This window comes from Myotis davidii, unplaced genomic scaffold (genome assembly GCF_000327345.1).
Source record: "Myotis davidii unplaced genomic scaffold, ASM32734v1 scaffold426, whole genome shotgun sequence".
Lineage (NCBI taxonomy): Eukaryota > Metazoa > Chordata > Mammalia > Chiroptera > Vespertilionidae > Myotis > Myotis davidii.
The window spans coordinates 880509-889648 of NW_006297287.1; positions in this window are offsets into that span (position 1 = coordinate 880509).

Here is a 9140-nt window from a genome sequence, read left to right on the forward strand (position 1 = left end):
AACTCTATCAATCTGGTCCCATTATCAGGGTCAAAGATAGGTTAATTTTAATAAGTGGAGGAGTATCAGTTCCCAGATAGGCATGCATTTAACAGATATTATCTTAGAAAGGAGGCAATAATTAGAAAAATTATTCTGAGGTGATTTCAGTGAAAAATACCGTAAATGAAACCCTCACTCTCTACTTCAGTATTATTAGAGACTAAAAACTGAGCTATGTTCCTAAAATTGACATTTGGAATAAATGTTTCTGGAAATAATAAAATATTTTCACAAAGGGAACAATAATTTCACCCGAATCACAGAACAGCAGTGGTGAAGAAATATGGATATTTGACATCAGATTGCTTTAGTTTTGAATCCTGACCCCACCCTTCACTATTTGACTTTGGGGAAGGGATTTAATCTTTACAGGTCTGTGTTTCTTTCTCCATGAAAGAAAGGGGTGATAGTATATTTCATAGACTTATTTTAGGAATTGAACAAGAAAATATACGTGAAAGCATCATGCACAATCCTTCATGTGCTGTAAATTGTTCCATAAACATCCTTTTTATGGTTCTGAATAATGAACTCTAATCAGGTACTCACTGGCATGGTCTCCCTTTTAAAAAAACTGTTATTGTGATTTTGAAGTTGAGCAAAATAACTGTTCACTCATACCAAGTGGTTTCTTTTGTTTTGCTTTTTTCCTTTGCTTCTCACTAAGATATTGCTTTCTTTTCTTTCATTTAACTTAACAGATTTAAAAGCACTGTTTATACTTCCATTGTCAAGAGTAATCATGCTTTTGAAGTAAGGTAATGTCCCATTGTTACACTTATTGGTGCCTATTGGGGGAAAAGTTAGAATTTTATCAAGTCTATTTAAACATCGCATTTCTTACTACATATCCCAAGAGAAATTCTTGCTTCTTCTAAAATTCTCTCTGATGATACTTATATTAACATGCTTATCCCTTATAATGGAATCATATTCATAAGTGTCCTAATGCCCTTTTCTCCTGCATCATAACTATCCCACATGCATAGGAAAACCAAAAATTAAAAAAAGGAGAAAACATACTAAATAAAACATTTGTAACATTCAAGAGAAAATTAATGAGAATTGGCTATATGCCATGCACTTTCTTACAGGTAGAATTTGATAAATAAGACAGAATTATTGACATGCTCTAATGGAAGAGACAGATACATGAAAAACCAGTGGCAACCCAGTGCCATATGGAGGCATGCATCTATTATTGTAGATCTCTGAAGATGATTCATGTGCAGGAATTTATCACCTGGTGTGCAGATAAAGATATGTATGTATTAATTTTTGTTTCTCTGTACTGGGTGGATGAGAAGGAGCCCCAAATAGGGCACTCTGGCAGTTCTGAGGGGGCTGCTTATCTGTGCTATTGCACATGGTTGGGTTCTTGTGTAATCCTTGTGTCCTAGAGCTCGGGATTTTCTCCAGTTTGCACGATTCCGTGATTCAGCAGCCATGCACTGTTCCCAGCTGTGGGGGCAATGTTTAAAGTGGTAATTGAGGGCCATCTGTTGTGGATTGAAAACTGTCCTCTGAGAGGCCAGAGTCCTGACTGGGACAGGGAGCACAATGCTTTCAACCGCATTGGCCAGAGCTCTATGAATCCGATCTTTTTATGTATGTATGTATATATGTATATATGTATGTATTAATTTTTAAAATATATTTTTATTGATTTTAGAGGAGAAGGGAGAGGGATAGAGAGATAGAAACATCAATGATGAGAGAGAATTATTGATCAGCTTCCTCTTGCATGTCCCACACTGGGGATCAAGCCCACAACCAAAGCATGTGCCCTGACTGGGAATTGAACCAGACTTCCTGGTTCATAGGTTGATGCTCAACCACTGAGCCATGCTGGCCAGGCAGGGCACTCCAATCTTTTTTAAATGTCGAGTATCTACGTATGATTTTGTTTCTGACAGAGTTGTATTAGGGTTCATTCAGGCAAACAAAAATCATTCTTGATATTTCAATCAGGATTTAACACAGGGAGGTGGTAACACAGGTGATAAAGAGCTCAGTAGCTGACAAATGGACAATGTGATAACTACGAGGTGACAGTTAGAAGCTACGACCATCCCACAGTCTGGAGAAACAAGGTTGGGGGAGAGTTACTGCCAGAGCCCGGATCTGGGCCCACTTGGTGGGAGGTGGAATTGTGGCTGGCCTGCATATTAGATGCTGGACCTACAGAGGGCAGGAGTTCCAGCAGGAGCTGGAAGCAGGGAGGTGAGGCCACTCAAACAGAGTGACAGGGAAAGAATACCCTGGCTTCTCTTTGCTCCTGCTCTCTAAATGCCTCCTGTTTGCCAAACTTAGGGAATTTGGAACTGGTGAAAGGTCTTTTGCAGGAGAGGTTCCAAGATTAAATCTGAGCCCAAATAGGTGATGACTACTTAGGCCAGTGGTTCTCGACCTTCCTAATGACGAGACCGTTTAATACAGTTCCTCATGTTGTGGTGACCCACAATTTCATTGTTACAAATTGAACATAATTAAAGCATAGTGATTAATCACAAAAACAATATATAATTATATATGTGTTTTCCGATGGTCTTAGGCAACCGCTGTGAAAGGGTTGTTCGACCCCCAAAAGAGTTGCGACCCACAGGTTGAGAACCGCTGACTTAGGCAGACATGGAAATGAGCCTTCCTTCAGGGAACAACTAGCTGTAGGAAATGTGGCCAGCAGATCACCTTCAAATGTCAGCTCCTTCCATTTGTCTCAGCTACCGAGAGGCTGAGGTCATGCCCAGTCTGGGGCAGCCTACATCTGGTGACTGAGCTAGGAGAACATACAAAGGACTGGTCACCTAGGCTCCAGGTAGCACAGCTCTAACAGCAGTATTCCCTCCAAAGCTCCCAGATGTGTGGGCCAAGACTTTGTCAAGCCTGAATACCAGTTTGATTTCTCCCTCTGCCCAGTTCTACTTCCTCCCTTTTTCTTTCACAGGTAAATGTCTTCTATCCCAAATGCCATTTCAGCACTTGCTTCTAGATAACTTGAACTTGGACACAGGCATACTTGTCAACTCCAACATCAGACATGATCCAGGGCAGAGGGAAAAAAGGAAAGGTTATGGATCCGGGAGAGGAAACAGGATGCTGACTCTATTCATAGATTCAAGAAGCAGTAGGAAAGGGAAAGTCCTTTGAGCATTGGAGCAGTTGGACAAGTCACTCAGGAGGAGGTAGAAGGATTGGGGGATTTGAATAGGTGGGTGACTGTGAAGGGAGGATTCTGGAAGAGATGAAGAGCTCAATCAACGGTGTAACAGTGGGAATTATTATGTTTAGTGAAGAAGTAGTTCAAGAATTTAAGACTTGGCATTGGTACCAAATTCTGCTCCAGGGAAGGACTAGAAGCCACAAATAGAGAAAGAGGAATTTCTTTTAAAGTTTGCAGCATTTGGGGAAACATATTTCTTAGTGTGGCAGAAAGAGGCATACAGATTTTAAATATTCTGTCTAACAAGATTTCGTACACAGGTTCACTTTTCCCCCATACAAAGCTTTAATCACAAAAGCATAATTGAGCCAGGTAGAAAAAAAAATCATTGTTTCACTACAAATTATTTTTTTGTTTTCTGGGGTTTCACATTAGAAGGAAATAAAATCAGAAAGGCACTCTTACAAGCAATTACATAATGGAATGGTGTGCTAACCTACTATGAACTTTAGTTTAGGGAAGGTGTTGTGCTTGTACACAGAGGCAAAAAGTGTCTTTGGTTCTTTTAGAATAGATTTAGGTTGTCTGTGAGCATGAATTTACCATTCTTCTCAAGAAAATGACTATACTGAAAATTCAAATACTGTTTTATAGCTTATGTTGAAGAAGAGAGGGGCATCATCAAAGGTTATTACTGAACATTTGGGAGCTTAAGTTGAATGTTACTACTGATTTCTTGAGATATTGTACAATCTTAGGATATGTGTGCATACAAAAGGAGTACTTGAACCATCCTCAATACTGGCCATGGTGTGGCTGGCTTAATGAGGGAACTTTAGTGAGTGTAGGAGGTAGTCAGATGTCTTCTTGTCACTGTCCTGCATCATGGCCCAGGGAATACTGGCTGGATTCCTGAGAACTACTAGGAAATTTCAATTTTTATTAATGATGATGCTTATCACCAGGGAAAAATTCACAAGTGGAAAACTTTCCAAATAAAATGAGGCCTTCATTGCTATACATAGACCCATCCACAGTGATGTTGGCTTCAGAGAAAGAGCTTCCCGTGCCATTGCCTCTTCTGATAGGGATCTAAACATGGTGGCCAAGGAGACTCCAGGCACTGAGACAAATGTCCGAAAGGTGCTCTTAGGATTCTCTTTTATGCTTATTGTCATGTGGGAAAGGAGCCATAACTAGGTAGTGCGATCATTTTGTTCATTAAAGAAATGAAAATACTTTCTGTAGCAGTAATTCGATAATATAATATACCTATCCTGCAAGAAGCAGGAGCAACACCCCAGTGCCTGCCTGATTTTCTTTAGTTATTAAGCTGATGCTAAGTCATCAACACGAAAATCGTTTATAGATGCCCTTGTTTTATTAAAAAGCACTTCATGATTCCATTTGAACCTTACTTAGTAATTCAGACAGAGTGTAAGCAACAAAGGCATCATCCTAATTATACATTGAAAATTGCCCTACTCGGATATCACTGTTTTACTCCTATGATGTAGAGTTCAATGAGAGTATGTCCAGTGCTTGGTATGTGGGGAAGGAAATCACATGCTGAAGCACTGCGTGAGTTTCATGATACACAGATTCCATGGTAACTTTAGGACAGTGTTAAAGTTTCCTGGCAACTCTCTTTCCTAGGACTCTATTGATATGCAGTAAATACCAATAGTAATTCCAACAAATGATGGTGAAAAGTTAACATTTCAATTTGTATACATCCTACTGGATCTATATGTAACCTTATGGGCTATTCAGAGTGTAGGTAAAGCTTAACTCTGGCCATAGGAGACACATCTGAAAGGGCATCTATCTGATATAATCTTCTTATGGTCCCTCCCACCCCCCCACCCCCCATGAGGAAGACTTTTACTGCTGAAATAAATATAGGAATGAAGATGGATTGTGAACACATGTTATTTGGGATGGAAATAAATAGAATCTCTTTGATTTGGAATAAGCCCTCTGGTAAGGAAACCTGCCCCCTATTGGGAAAACCGCTGCTCCTCAAGTCGCCTCTGTGCTGATGAAAGTCACGGAGAAGTAGGAAAATGCACAGAATGAGTAAGTCAGGTTCGGCCCGTGGAACCTAAGAGTGGGCCTTCCAAGATGGAAATGAATATGCTCTGAGGGTTGCTTAATTTTAGCACCATCTAGAACTCTCTGGAAGGCAATCTTTGGAGTCCTCAGAAGCCTCTTTTTGTTGTGTAGGGATTGTAGGTTGAGAGAGAATGTTTATTGGGGAGGGAAAGGAGATGCTCTCTATCTCCTGGATCAAAGAGGATGGATATTCCTGGGAGTGGCACCATGCCTTTCAGAGGAAGACTTTAGTGGCCAGTGTAGAAACAGATGAATATATGTCTGGGTTCAGAGTTGAAATTGTAAACTATTTGATGAGGGAATTAATACTGCGAAATTAATCACAGTTCTTTAAGAAGTCTCCCTGTAGTAAGTCTGAATAAGGGATACATGTATATGATTGTCAACTGATTCTCAATAGAGGCACAGAATCCTTGAACTTGATAGAATCTTACTGTCAGGGCCCATTCAAGCCTGTCTACTTACTAGTAAGTTTCACCCTTCAAAACCATGTCCAAGAGCATGGAAACAGGTCTTTGTCTTTTGAGAATCTCATGTTTGTCTCTGATTACTTGAGATACTGGCAGGGTTATTTCTCTACTTGAGGCTTGTATTTAGTTTGAATGAATATGTTAAATTCAAACCATGTGGACTTGTAAAAGCATGCAGCCCAACTCAGCCTTATTCATCAATTCTTACAGGAAAACATTTGGTAAGATAACAGTGTTCATCTGAGGTTTTTCCCCATGCCATATGGGTTGTCTGTCATGGAACTTTGGACTAGGCAAGTGATCATATGGAATGCCCTGCTCTGTGCTTTGAAGCCTGTGAGTACAGAGACCATCATTTGTAGTACCAACGATGCGAGGGAGCTCAGAGGTCTAATCCAGGTCTAATCCTGATGAATTCCTTGCACAGCACGCCTCTGGCACCTGTGGTCAGGGCACTACACGTAACACTAAGCCATTCTCCTCGGGTTTGGAAGCCGAGGCTCTCCTGTTATGTAAGCCAGTGTTTTCAGCGCTAGTCTGTGTCATACTCACCTGAAGGCTGTGAGACACTGCCAGGCTCCACCCCAGGAGGTTTTTACTCAGCAGGCCTGGGACCAGGCCCTAGAATTTGCATTTCTAGCAAGTGCCCAGGTGCTGTTCCTGTGGAGACTATACTTTGAGAACAAAAATATAACCTGTAGTTTTGGATGGTTCCTGAGATTGGAAAATTTAAGAAAGGATCATATAAAGAAAGATGGTAAATTAAGTACACAATATGAATCCTAATGCTTTTTTAAGGATGTGTCTCAACTGAAAATCGTAATTTTCTATTTTGGTTATGAATATACTGTATTTGTTGAAAGCAATGAAGACTTAAGACCTAAGCACGTATTGTGTCTTTTAATTCACTTTTGCCAAGAAGTAAGTCTGCCAATCATTCTGAGAAAGGTACAGGGGTTTTAGTTATGCAACGCTTTGTTGAGGATGAAATGTTCTAATTCTCCTGAAAGCTGTGCAAAGACATGTTATATGGAACAAGGGTTTTAGTGGTTTCAAAAATCATAATTAATTCCTCACTCTGTGATCACAAACTTCAGTTTGTTCTTCTCTCTCAGTTTTGAGAGAATAATAACGTTGACAGCAGCAATAATAATAGCAGGTACTGTTTACTGCATGACTGAGAGCCTTTTTGTGCCTAACACGTTAATATTCGGGGCCTCCAAGTCTCTCAAGAACCCTGCAAGTTACATGTTTTTATTCCTATTTTCCAGATGAAGGAATTGATACTGAGAAATGCCATGTAACTTATTGAAATACATATGCAATTTGATAGTTTAGGTTGTAAAGATTTGTATTTCCTCCATTAGGAAACACATTTCTCCCCCATCCCACAAATGATATATCTGGTTTCTGAAGCATTTTGTCTTTGTTTATATCAATATTGCTTGCAGGCAGTTTAAGACCTTCACATGTTGAGTACCTAGTAGGTGCTGTATATTTTATAGATGTGATTTCATTAATTCCTGTCTATACCCTGCAAGTGAAGTCATGAAAATCTCATTTCAAGGATGAGAATTCTGAAAGTTCAGGAGAGTAAGGGGCCTGCTAAGTAATTCTAGGAGCGGTATTTGAACCCAGGTCATTCTGCCTCCTAAACATGTACTCTTTTCAAGACAGCAGTGTTTCTCTAAGCCTCGAAATGGTTTTAAATGTTATTGAAGTTGACAATTGATGTGGTTAGTTTAGACTTACCTATGGGCAGAACGGAAGTCTTGCTGGAGAGAGTTGTGAGTAGGAGGAAGTCCTGTCCCCACACAGCCTCCCTGATAAACCATCAGGGGCTGGCAAGCCTGCTATCTTTCCATTAGTGTTTTATCACTGTAAAGCCAGCCTTGCTCCCTTCAGTTGTCCCCTGTAAATGCATCCACCCTAGGGAGGGCTAATGCACTAAAATACCCTCCCAGACTGCCTCTCATTCTCTGCCAAAATAAGCCAAATGGTCTTTTGAGAAAGTGTTCAGATATTTTTGTTACAGCATATTAGAGAAATCCATAAAGCTAAAGCAAATACTATAGCATTTGTGCATATAGCACCCAGCTTTATCAAATTGTAATTATTTTCCGTATTTACTCCAGAAGAATTTTTTACTACTTGAACTTATTTTTTTAACATTGGAAGCCCCTTATGTTCTTTTTTGCAAACCAATTCTTTGTCACCCCATCTCCTGAGTTAATCACTAGCCTATATTTGATGTTTATTTTATATATATACACAATATATTATATCATTGCATCTATATGCATTTATTAAAATATATTCTACTGTTTGATGTTTTTAAACTTTACATAAATGATTTCATACTTTATGCATTATTTTGCAATTTGTTGTTTGTCCAAACTTATATTTTTTGAGATTTATTTATGTTGATCAATGTAATTTTAGTTCATTGACTTTCACACTGTATAATACTGTATTGTATGAGTACACTAATGCTGATTTATCCATTCTCTTTGGAATGGCCATTTAGTTTGTTTCCATATTTTGCTATTGCACACAGTGATGCAGTGACATTTTTGTATATTTTTCTCCTTGAGCATATTTGAAAGATTTTTCTATGATGCCTAAAAGAAAGGTAAAGCAAATAATTTAGAAATGGAACTGCAGGGATGAAGGGCACATGCATCTTTGATTTTTCTAGATAATGCCAGTTTCCAAAAGGGTTGTAACAGTGGACGCTACCACTAGCAGCTTATGAGTTCCTTATTGTATGACTATAATATCAGATCCTTAAAACCTTTTCCATCTGGGGCATATAAAATGGTATGTTAATGTGTTTTAATTTTCATTTTCCTAATTAGTGATGTTGAACTTTTTTTTTAAGATGTTGCTTGGTAATGGGTAAAGGATGGTTTTATCTATTTTTTTTTGCATTAAAAAGTGTTATAGCTAATGTTTAATTATATTTTAAATATATTACTTAATTTTTATCAATATTTGGCTCACTATTACTTCTTATATCTTACATATTCTCTTTATTTTCACTTTTCCTCTTTCTGAAGTGTGTTCTCTAATAGGTTTCTTAATTTTCCTAGTATTTCCTTGTATGTCTAAAATTATCTTTATATTGAGCTCGGTCAGCAGTGATAATTTATCCAATTATAAAATTAGAGGTTTAAATTTATTTTCTCAACCATTTGAAGATATTGCTCCATTGTTTTTTGTTGCTGATGAGACCTCTGTTGTGAGAATAATTGTTCCATTATAATAATTTCTCTTCTCATTCCTAAAGTGTACAGTCTTTTTTCTTTATTTGTTATTTGCAGATTTTTTGTATGTTCAGGTATAGATTT